Source organism: Cricetulus griseus, chromosome 3, assembly GCF_003668045.3.
Source record: "Cricetulus griseus strain 17A/GY chromosome 3, alternate assembly CriGri-PICRH-1.0, whole genome shotgun sequence".
Lineage (NCBI taxonomy): Eukaryota > Metazoa > Chordata > Mammalia > Rodentia > Cricetidae > Cricetulus > Cricetulus griseus.
In genome coordinates this window covers 136281665-136294526 of record NC_048596.1, presented here as the reverse complement: position 1 = coordinate 136294526, position 12862 = coordinate 136281665, and the positions used below count along the sequence as shown (strand labels likewise).

The following is a 12862-nucleotide window of genomic DNA, read 5'->3' as shown; positions in this document are numbered from 1 at the left end:
AGATGTAAGGAAAACCAAAAGCTGTTTTAATAGCCAGGTCCTGGGGCTAGAATGCTGATAGATATTCAAAAGGAATTTCTTTCATTCTGCAAGAGGCATACAGAAGTAAACTGAGTCCTAATGAAATATTGATAGATATGAACACAAATAGTTTATTCAGGCAAAAGTTAATATAGAACACAGCAATTTATAAATTTCATGAATAAATTTTCAATGCCATAAGTGTTACAACAAGGTTTCCACCAGAGGGGAGTAAAGAGAAGCCTTTCCTATTCATTGCGATTTACTAAAGATTCAAGAATTATTATTTTTGCACATACTGCAGTACTTTCGGTCTAATAGTGGGAAGTCAAATTTTTCAAGATAGCCCGTATTTCAAGGCACAGACATCTCCTTGATTCACGGAGAAAGAATCAATGAATCAGAGCTATAATACAAGGAATCAAACACAAACAAAAATTGCTAATATCCATGGGCTCTATATTCTGTATTTGTCAGGAACAGTTTCCTTTGCCTGTGTCAATTTACCCTTGGGTTTTTGTAGTATCCCAGAGCTAATAAGAACTGGAATGCAGATGTGTGTCTGGTAAGAGACTGTAATTCTGACAACTTATATGCTCCCCTTGCCTCGCATTGTAGGTCTGTGTGCATTCAAACGTCATTTGGAGCCTGAACCAATAAGAAGAGTCCTATCAATCCCACCAATGGAAAGCAAATCCTTAGGAAAGCTTTGAGATCTCCTTCTGAGCTGCTGACTCATTTCTCCCACCCAGCTTAACATGTCCAGCAGCAGAAACCACAGAATACAGTGGATGAGAATGGAAATACAATTAATCCTAAGCACTGAATAAAATAAACAAAAGAGAAAAGCTTCCTTGGGTAAGTAGGGATCCAGTTCTTTGTGACTATATATTGGCTATCTAATGAAATTCCCTGCCTCTCTGATTTCTGATTGCTGAATATGCTTCATGGCTGCCAATTAGAGCTGGCTTGTATTGTTTTCTGATGTCTCTTATTTGAAGATGCTGACATTTGAAATACAAAAAGCCCTAGATGGCTAAGTAAGAATTCTTCCCTACATAATCATTTTATATTGTATCTTACAGTGACCCATATGATTAACACAAGAAACGTTTCTGTCAGATACTGATTCAAAAGGAAATCTCCGTTGCACATATTGCAGGATTCAAAATTTCAATGGAATAGCCGATATGAAAGAACAAACAGAGGCTTCTGAGCTAAGAGTACATTACTTGCACTACAAATAGAGAGAGTGACTTAGCAGGGCAGCATGGGACTTCCCACCAAACTCTGCCTATCCTAGGTTTATATTGTCTCTGTCTCGTGCAGGTGTCTGGGAGAGGTTCCCTACTCTGGAGTCTATTGCAGTCAGGGTTTGACTAATACCAGCTAAGAGCTGGATATTAGCCAGGACCCTGACTGGAAAAAATCCTCCTGTGCAGACATTTTTATTACATCAGATTGCCTCCCAGGGAGGAGGGAATACATTTAGAGATGCATCAGGAACCAATGAGGAGAGAGATCTCAAACCCTGGAATGGAAACAAATGACTGCAGTTCTTGGAGATCTGCGTCAGAGATGCTGATTCATCTATCTCTGCCCCCTCCCTGCTTTTTGTCAAAGAGGCAGGGATATTGAATTTCAAAGAGTGAATTAAATATAGTTCTCTTTCATATTGATCAAATTCTGATTACTGGTTTGCGGCACTTTCTTCAAGCTGCTTTTGTCGTAGTTTTTCCCTTTGAGTGGAATATTCCATTTTAGAATATCTAGTTTTTATACTCTGAGAAATTCTGTTACCACACTTCTGTTATATTCTGATAGTGTCGATTACCCTTATGCCTCAATTTTTGTTTTGTTTTTGAAATTAGAAGCTTCTTATTAAAAAGTCCAACCCAGACAATAGTACAGTTTTGGAGGGGTATTCACTCAGCAATTGCTAGGCTAAGAATTCTAAAGGCAAACCCACAAATTATAAATTTTTGAGCCATAATTAACATATCATCTCAGCAATTCTTGATATTTTATGGGGATGGCAGAGAGACAGAAATTCCATGATTGGAATCTCCAAAAAAAGAAAATGGGGAATGAGGGGCCCAGTTCCCCATTTTGGCAGACATGACAGTCTAACACATGCTTTCCTGACCTTGCTTTGTGAATTAGGGGGTCAAATGCCTGCCTATTTCTGCTGCCATGAGAGTAACCATGTTTGCCTGACCTTGCCTTGATCACTAGGAGGACAGATGCCTGCCTCGTGGTAAGGAACCAATCAGCAGTTAGCTGGTGGTGCTATGCTTTATGGATCTTGGTGTTCTTTATGGAAAAGTGCACTGCAATGACATGTTGAGCTAGCAATCATCCTGGGAGGGCCTATGGACCATAACAACCAGTTAAACAATCAACACAGGGCAAAGCCTCCAAGCCTGGAGCGACACCAATCCTGAGCCTGTGCGTACCCCTAGACACCCCTTTACACTGTATTATAAGATCTCTATGTCGAGGCTTCGCAGCGTCTTTCCTAGCCATCTGTCATGATGGATGGATGAAACGCCTGAGCTAACATGGGGTTAGCTCCTTAGACAACTCCAATAAAGCCTTGTGCTGTTTGCATCAAGGTTTTTACTCTGCTTTGTGATTGTCGTCTTTGCAGTCCTAGAATGAGATCCTGGGGTCCTGAGCCTCCCGGGGTCTTTCAGTGAGCACATTAGCTATGGAAAAAGAAAATTGTTCTGGTCTTTGTTTTTACATCAGGCCAACTTTGGCCAAAGCCTCCCTGTACATGGAAGATACCAAAACCATTGTCAGTACTACATTGAATATTAGGATGCTTATTCAGCTTAGACATGCATGAACTTCTACTGCTACCCAGGACTGCTTCCCAGGACTGGGTACACTCCAGTAGCTCAGTCTACTAACAATAAATCCAATTCAGTGTAGTGAATTTATTTTCTGATATTTTTCATTTGAGTTAGAAAGATTATTTTACATGCCAATCCCAGTTCCCACTCACTCCCCTCCTCTCCTGCCCCCCCAAACAACACCCTATCTATTCTGCTCCCAAGGAAGGGTGAGTCCTTCCATAGGGGGTCTCCAGAGTCTCTCATATCATTTGGGAAAGGGCCTAGGCCCATCCCTTTGTTTCTTGGCTCAGAGAGTATCATTCTATGTGGGTTGGACTACCAAATTACATACCTATGATCAGGATAAGTACTGATTCACTACAAGGGGGCCCATTGATATCCTAGGACGAAACCCACATTCAGCTGAACTGGATCAGTCCCATGCTGGTTTCCCAGCTATCAGTCTGGGGACCAAGAGCTCTCCAATATTCAGGGCAGCAGTTTCTCTGGGTTTCACCAGCCTTTTCTGGACCCCTTTCCCCATCAATCCTCCTTCTCTCCAACTGGATTAAAGTTTAGTTCAAGGTTTAGCTGTGGGTATCTGCTTTTACTACTACCAGCTGCTGGATGAAGGCTATAGGATCAGTATGCCTCACTTTGAAAATTAGTATTCATGGACATATTGTAGATTTAATATTATCCAAATGAAGTCTAGATATATCCATAGTATGTCTTCCAGTGCAGCAGAGCCCTCTGCACCAGATTTAGGTGGTTTGAGAATTTCAAGTACTACATGAAATGAAAGCATATCAGACAGGACAACATGGAGCCTGGTGACCTCTGAGAAGTTCCAGCTGTCGTTGTGATCACAGGTTAAAGACCCTGCATCAGAAATCCCAGAAACAGCACCAGCCGAGTCTGGCTCATTCTCTGTTTGGGACACCAAATGATATCACACCTGAGATGCTTCTCACAAAGGGTATACACAGCTCTGTGACTAGTGGAATGTTCAGTATGATTCTTTCTGAGATCTTGGTTGGGCCAAGACATACATGGGTTGCCATAGGGCCTATCCCAAAGCAAATGAGAGATTCTTAAGACCCCTATGGAAGGCCTCACCCTACCTTGGGAACAGAAATGATATGTGATAGATAGGGTGTTAGTTGGGTGGGGGTTGTAAGGGGAGGAGTGGAGGGAGAGGGAACTGGTATTGACATGTAAAACAATCTTATTCCTAATCAAAAGAAAAGAAAAGAAAAGAAATTCATGGTGTCTCAGATAGTTAAATAATTATTCTCACTAACATAACCATTTACACTCTATTCTTCCAAGGAACATTTGATCAGCACAAGCATGAGTTTTCCAAGTATAGAGATAAAAAATAAATCTTCCTTGTACACAATGTAGGGTGCAAGACTCAGCCAGTAATCAAGATATTAAGGCTGAAAATTTCGATTCATAGACAGGAGCTCATTTTCTACCAAGCAAACAGGAGCAGTTACTCATGGCATGACTGTGGGAATTCTCACCAGTTAAATCAAGGACAAGCATGTCATATGATATTCAACATCAACTCTGATGTTTTGCATTACAACTTGCTGGTGTTGCTGGTGTTGTTGAGGTTATAGGCCTGAGAAATTACGATAATCACTGCTTAATGTTTGAAATATGTAAGAAACAAACACAGATATTTTTGACTTAATGTACACATAAAATATATAAAATATTATTCCCAAATATTTTCATTATGAAGTTTTAATTATAAAATAGAGTATGGAATATTCATTTTTACTGTGTGAATATATGTCAGTGTGATACGTTTAAAAAAGAAGCTGTCTGGCTTATATTTAGACAGGTTAATTTAGGTGGGAGAACCAACTGTGTGGTTGCTGGGAAGAAGATGAGAGTTTAGGAGTTATAAGGATAATACAGAGAAGTTGAACTTGCTTAACAGAGAAAAGTTTTCTGCTTCGCAATGATTAAGAAAGGAATGAGTATTTAAAGAAGGCCTACAAAATGGTTAGTTTTGGTTTTCTGCATCTTCTTCCATCTCTTTCTAAAACTGTTGCTATCTCTGGGTGTTGAGGATTGTGGGCTGGGCATCTGCTGTTTTATGACTTGTATCTACTTATGAATGAGTAGGTACCATATCTTTTTTTTTCTGAGTCTGGGTTACCTCACTCTGTATGATTTTTTTCTATTCCTTGGGTACAATCAAAGTGAGGGAATGGAGATGATATGAACAAAGGATTCAAGTCAGTAGTGGGTAAAACCACAAAATCAGCTGACCAGAGCAACTGAGAGGTCAATCTCTCAGGTCTGAAATCTGGGAGCTTGCATAAGATGACCTAGACTTCCAAAATATAGGAGACATTTGTGCAGCAAGGAATTATATGAGGGCATTGGCAATGGGTCTAAGATATTTCAGTAATGCACAATATAACTTACCGAAGCCCTTTCTATATGAAGAGAAAACTTTCTCAGTCTAGACCAGGAGGGGAGCCTTGGTCTTGCCCCTACCTGATGAAGGGAAAGAATTTTAGACTTCCTAAGGAAGGCTTTACCGTCTCTAATGTGGATTTGGAAGTCTGTGGTGAAATGGGGCCAGTGGGAGGAATGGATGGTGGGGAATTGGCCTAGAATGGAAAATAAGAATTAATAATTTAAAAAGGAAAATCACAACCAAAACAGTACCAACCACCAAGCTGTAGTACCATTGTCTCTGAGAAGTTATCAGTAACATATTCAGCATTAGCATGCTTACAACAGTTTGCCAGAGTTGTGTTTATAATCATGGATCCCTGATGCCTCAGCCATGAAGTTCACACTCAGAGAACACTACCATGTTGCATCACATGCATTAGCTGACCGGAATACTACTATAATTAAGAGAACACTTGTAAATTCGTCTCTTGCAATAAAAAAATAAATGAAAAGAGAAGTTAAAAAAGATACAGATAGAAAATAATAACCGTGAGGAGACAGTGTGCCTAAAAATATACACATACCAGTGTCTCTGATGTTTTTTTATCCCACAAAAACATCCAAAAAGAAGACTGTTGTTCAATCTGCTGTACATAAGACTTCAGAATTGGGTAAAATGTGTTCTATCATGGTTTCTCTACTTATAAGTTCATTTTCTCAATTCAATTCACTAGTACAATACAAAGACATACTGTAAATTATTCAGTAGCTAATAATAAACTTTTAAACATTCTGCTTCACTGTGTCAAAACTGCATGTTAGAAGTCTACAAAACATCGAGGCAAATTTGAACTTTTAGTGGCTTCTTCAAATATAATAACGTGCTCACCTACTGTTGATCTAACCTTTAGGCATTTGTGGGGTTACTGCTTGTGACCCAAACATGTCTGAAATTTTTACAGTATTTTTTTTTCAGCAAGGGGATCATATATCATTGACAGGAAGAAAAACTTGTAATATAATAACCTAACTTCCCCCACATTGGTAGAATGATAGTGGAAAAAAAAAAGAACAATCAGCTGCATTTTCCCTGAAGCCATATTATTATCAAATTTATCCTGAATATTTATCCTTACACCTGGGGGCAAGATTTGTTTTAACTGTCATGAAAATCAACACTATTTTACAGCACAGTTCCACACTTTCACAAATGCTGAAATGGCCAATAACTTGCATTGTATCCTTAAACGACAACGGATTAATCCTGACAATCCACTTTCACTTTTAGACTCAGACAATATTGCCTGCAATTTTCATATACCTTCTGTTATCCAAAGAAAAAAGGACATCTGGGGTGAAGACAGTGTCTTCTAAAAGGGATAGGGAATTAAAAACAGAAAGTTTTGGAAATTTGAAAAATAATAGAAAGAAAATAAAAGCAAAGAAACAACCAAGAAAGGTTAATTCAATGACATCAGAAACTAATGCAAAATCAGATGGGAACATTTCTCAATTACCACAATTAGCTGAAAATTCAAGGGCATATATTGCAAGGAAATGAAAAGCATCTATTTCTATTGAAGCATAACTTCTATATTCCTATTAATTCCAAAAGGTCAATATTAAATCTGTTATAAATAATAACCAAATCTGTATGCAGTCTGGGTTAGATATGTGTGTATTTTATATTGATAATAAAATCATTGGAATGTTTAGTTATTTTTAATTTAACATTTATTGTTGCAGCTATCATATTGAAGGAGGAAACAAAAAGAAGCATGAAGTAATGCAAATAAAAATAGCATGCATGAAATTCTATGATATGCCTACAAAAAGTAAACATGCGTATACATACATGCATATATATAACTTATACGAGAAAACTCAACATATAAACTTATATGAACTTACATACTTATTATAAATTACTTGAATTTCATCAAAGTATATCTACAGTGATATTGAGAAAACTAGACCCCTTATATGAGGGATAAGAGAGTGTTCTCACTCAGATTCCAGTAATGTATTGGTTTTGTTCTTGGCAGCAGGGACACATATGGGGACACACTTGATATTCAGGTAAGATTTTGAAAATATGAATAGAACATCAATTATGAGAAAAAGAACCTATTGTTGATGTTGCTTTATGCTTATGTAATCATAGCAAAGAAATCCATTTGCTGCCATTTAGAAGCTTCGGGTGACACAATGGAAGGTTTGTAATCATGTTAGTGGCTTCTAGTTTGCAGGAAAAAAACTGCTGTCTCTCATGATCAATATGACATAAAAGAGAAAATAGTGAGTGATATTTTAAAATATATTTGTCACTCTGGCAAAAAATTAAGAATATATTAATAATTATGAGGTTGGTTATCATTACTATGGTACGTAAGGAAAACCACAAGCTGCTTTAATAGACAGGTGCTAGGGCGAAAATGCTGTAGATATACAAAAGTAATTTCTTTCATTCTGCAAGAGGCATACAGAAATAAATTGAGTCCTAAAGACATATTGATATACACACACATCTGTGAGTCAGGTGAAGTTGGGATGGAGTACAGCAAAGTGTAAGTTTCATGAATAAATTTATAATGCTGTAAGTGCTGTAATAAGGGTTCCACCACAGGGGAGTAAACAAAGTCCTTTCCTAGTCTTTGTGATTTCCTAATGACTCAAGAGAATTATTTTTTGCAGATACTGTAGGTCTGAGAGTGGGATGTCACATTTTTAAAGATAACCAGTAGTTCAAAGTGCAGACATCTCCTTGATTTACAGGAGGAAGAATCAATGATTCAGAGATATAATACAAGGAATCGAACACAAAGAGAAATTGTTAATCTCCATGGGCTATATCTTCTGCATTTGTCAGAACAGTTTCCTTTGTCTGGGTCAATTTACAGTTGGGTTTTTGTAATATCCCAGATCTAATAAGAACTAGAATGCAGACAAGATGTCTTGTTGTCTCCCTTCCTCACATTGAAGGTCTGTGTGCATTCAAATGTCATTTGGAGCCTGAACCAATAAGAACAGTGTGATCAATTCCACCAATGGAAAGCAAATCCTGAGGAAAGCTATGAGAACTCCTTCTCAGCTTCTCACTCATTTCTCCCACTCAGCTTAACATGTCCTGCAGCAGAAAATATGAAATACAATGGAGGAGGAGAAAATTACAATTAATCCTAAGAACTGAATACAAGAAACAAAAGAGAAAAGCATCCTTGGGTAAGTAGGGGTGAACATATATCCAGTTTTTGTGCCTGTATTGGCTATCTAGTGAAATCCCCTGCCCTCTCTGCCTTCTGATTGCTGACAGTGATTTAGGACTTCCAAGGAGAGCTGGCTTGTAAAGTTTTCTGATGTCTCTTATTTGGAGATGCTGACATTTGAAATACAAAGAGTCCTAGATGGCTAAGTAAAAGTTCTTCCCTAAATAGGTATTTTATATTGTATCTTACAGTGGCCCATATGATCAACACAAGACACGTTTCTGTCATATACTGATTCAAAAGGAAATCTACTTTGCACAAATTGCAGGATTCAAAACCTCAGGGGAATAGTAGATATTAAAGAAGTAACAGAAACTTCCAAGGGAAGAGCACATCACCTGCACTACAAATAGAGAGAGTGACTTAGCAGGGCAAATGGGATATCCTACCACACCCTCCTTATCCTAGGTTTATATTGTCTCTGTCTCATGCAGGTCTCTGGGATAGTTCCCTTCTCTGGAGTCATTTACAGTCAGGGTTTGACTAATTCCAGCTAAGAGCTGGATATTAGCCAGGACCCTGCATGGAAAAAATCCTCCTTTGCAGACATTTTTATTACATCAGATTGCCTCCCAGGGAGGAGGGAATACATTTAGAGATGCATCAGGAACCAATGAGAAGAGAGATCTCAAAAACTGGAATGGAAACAAATGACTGCAGTCCCTGGAGATCTGTGTCACATTATTTTGTATGAATTGATGAGACAATGAAATATTTTATAATATAATTTTTTGAAAGAACAGACTACGCAGCTGGGCAGTGGTGACACAAACCTTTAATCCCAGCTGTGGATTGGCCTTTCTTGTTGATCTCTGTGATTTCAAAGCCATCCTAGTGTATAAGAGCTACTTTCAGCATAGCAAGTGCTACATAGACAAACCATGTAACAAAAAACCAAAACAAACAAAAGCCAAAAATCCCCAACAACTTAATAGCTCATCTCAAGACAGCTGACAGAGTTACATTCTCTCAGGTAGGAGCAACTTCCTCATGGCTTGTACAAAGTAAAAATCTTTTTTGTTTTGCTGGGTATTTTCTCTAAATATAACATCCACTATTTCAATAGAACTTTGCTTCTATAGCTTGGAAGAGCACATTTTCCTTTCTGAATCTGTGAAAACTAGGCCAAGAATAAATACTATCTTGTACTAACATGGAAAGAGACAATAATACCAAAATCCAACCCTAGGCAGAAGACTACAAGCAAGTACAGAATGCTGAAAGCATTAAAACAAAGTAATCTTCCAAGGTAGAGCTCCTGGTAGGTTTCTTAGAAGTGGTAAGTCCTTGAGCCATAGACATAAAAGTTACATTATTCAGACTGAGCACTTTTAATAAAAGAATCCAGAGTCCATGAATTTAAAAGAGAACTAGTGTAGGTGGACACATTTGGAAGAAGAAAATGGTTAAGTAGTACAGGTGTATTTTAATTTGAATGTGTATATTTATAAATCTCAAACTCCTATATCAGACATATTTTTTGCCAGTACAGAAAATATATAGAGTTTTTGAAATGCTGAAATAAAATGATAGTGAGCACTTTAGCTATTGAAAAAGAAACTTGTTGCTTTCTTTGTTTTTACATTAGGCCAACTTTGGCCAAAGCCTTCCTCTGTGTGGAAGATACCAAACACCATGGCCAGTACTACACTGAATATTAGGATGCTTACTCAGCTTAGACATGCATGTGCTCCTACTGCTTCCAAGGACAAGTTACATGCCAGTTGCTCAGTCTACTAACAATAAATCTAATTCAATATAGTGAATTTATATTTTCATATTTTTTATTTGTGTTAGAAAGATTATTTTACTTGTCAATGCCTGTCCCCTCTCACTCTCCTCTTACCCTGCCTCCCCCAACTAACACCCTACCTTTACTGTACCCTTTCTGTTCCCCAAGAAGGGTGAGGCCTTCCATAGGGGGTCTTCAGAGTCTGTCATATAGTTTGGGATAGGGCCTAGGCCCACCCCGTTGTGTCTAGGCTCAGCGTATCCCTCCATGTGAGACGGGCTAAGAAAGTACATTTCTATTCTAGGGATAAGCCCCGATTCAATTCAAGGGACCCCATCTATTTCCGAGGTCTCCTCACTGAACCCCGCATTCAGCTGAACTGGATCAGTCCCATGCTGGTTTCCCATCTATCAGTCTGCGGACCTAGATCTCTCCCATAATCAGGTCAGCTGTCTCCGTGGTTTTCAATAGCCTGGTCTGGACCCCTTTGCTCATTAATCCTCCTTCTCTCCAACTGGATTCCAGTTTAGTTCAAGGTTTAGCTGTGGGTATCTCTTTTACTACCACCAGTTGCTGGATGAAGGCTATAGGATCAGTATGCCTCACTTTGAAAATTAGTATTCATAGACATAATGTAGTTTTAAAATATCCAAATGAAGTTTAAATATTTCCTTGTCATCTCTTCAGTGCAGCGCACCAGATTTAGGTTGTTTCCGAATTTCAAGTTCTACCAGAAATGGAAGCACATCAGACAGGACAACATGGAGCCTGGTGACCTCTGAGATGATGTTTCCAACTGTCGTTGTGATCACAGGTTAAAGACCCTGGAGCAGAGAGCCCAGAAGCAGCACCATTGATGTCTGGCTCATTCTCTCTTTGGGACACAAAATTGCATCGCTCCTGCGTTGCTTCTTGCAAATGGTACACACAGCTCTGTGACTGGTGGCATGTTCGTTATCATTCTTTTTGAGGACTTGGTTGGGACAAGACACACAGAGGTTGCCCTATGCCCTATCCCAAAGCATATGAGAGACTCTTAAGACCCCTATGGAAGGCCTCACCCTCCCTTGGGAACAGAAAGGGTATGTGATAGACAGGATTTTTGTTGGATGGGGGTGTGGGAATGCAAGGGGAGGAGTGGAGGGAGAGGGAACTGGTATTGACATGAAAAACAATCTTGTTCTTAATTTAAAAAAAAAAGAAAAGGAAAGGAAAGAAATTCATGGTGTCTTGGATGGTTAAATAATTACTCTCAATAACATAGCCATTTACACTGTATCCTTCCAGGGCACATTTGATCAGCACAAGTGTGATTTTGACAAGTATTGAGTTAAAAATAAATCTTCCTTGCACATAATTCATTATGCAAAACTGAGCCAGTAATCAAGATATTAAAGCTGAAACTGTCGATTCAGAGACAGGGGCACATTTTCTACCGAGCAAACAGGGGCAGTTACTCATAGAAAGATTGTGGGAATGCTCACCAGTTACCAAACCTATCCTAAGTTTTAATTGACTCTGTCTCCCACAGGTCTCCAGGACAGTTTCCCTTCTCTGGGGTTGTTTACTGTCTGGCTTTTTCTTGCTGTATTTTAGCCAGGAAACTGACTGGAAAAATCCTTCAGTATCCTCATTTTTATTAGAGTTAATACCTCCTATTGAAAGTGGGCATGCATTTAGAGATGTATTAAGAATAAATCAGGATAGTGATCTCAAACCCAGACATGGAAACAATTGACTACAATTCTTGGAGATCTCCAACAGAAGTGGTGATTCAGCTATCTCTCCCTCCCCACTGTAAGTGTGAATTAAGCAGGGGAAGAGGATTGGGAAGACAGGATGAAATATACTTGACCCATGACTCTGATGCTATTTTTAACAGTAGACAGCATTCCCTAATTTTTCCTGGTGGATGAGCAAATTTCTAGCTGGTTTTGCCGATATTAAAGCTATATGCCAGAAAGTGTCCAGTCCTGTCAGGGTTGTCATGGTAGTAACACTGTGCTGCCTAATGGTTTGGATGCATACTCATTGTGAACACTTGTTTTAAATTTTCTATTTGTATTGTGAGGTAATTTAATTATGTCTAGAGTATATTTTACATAACTTACATGAACTATAATATTGCATAACCATCATTTATGAATATAATTTGTGTATGAGGATTATAATGCTATATTAATCATGTGTTTACCTGTATATATATGTGATTGTGTTTGTATGTGTTTTGTGTGTGTATACTTACCATAGTGCTAAATAAAATACTCTTTGATTGAAGAAAAAAGCTTATTTCAATCTGTCTGCCAAAATGAACTTAATAGAACTTAGTATCTTACATTTCTTTAATAAAAAAGAATTAAGTTAATATTCACTTATTTCAGAAAGGAGAATTTTATATATGATTTGCCCTCAAGAATTAATTTTTTATATTGTATAACATAATAGGGTTTGATCAGTTTCATTTGCAAGTTTTCATCACATTGTTGTTTCTCTTATTCCCTTCAAATTCATAAAAAGTTATTAATATTACTACATGAGAATTAATTTTGAAGAATCCACACATTTCCTCCAAAAAAGAA

At 38.1% G+C, this 12862-nt stretch overlaps 1 long non-coding RNA gene across 1 annotated transcript; it reads left to right on the top strand.

The window, feature by feature from the left end:
• Window positions 1–726: 726 nt before the first annotated feature.
• Window positions 727–12579, top strand: LOC103164066. Its single transcript, XR_003488617.2, has 3 exons — window positions 727–879; window positions 8402–8507; window positions 10971–12579. It is a non-coding gene; the product is annotated as an uncharacterized LOC103164066 (long non-coding RNA).
• Window positions 12580–12862: the final 283 nt, after the last annotated feature.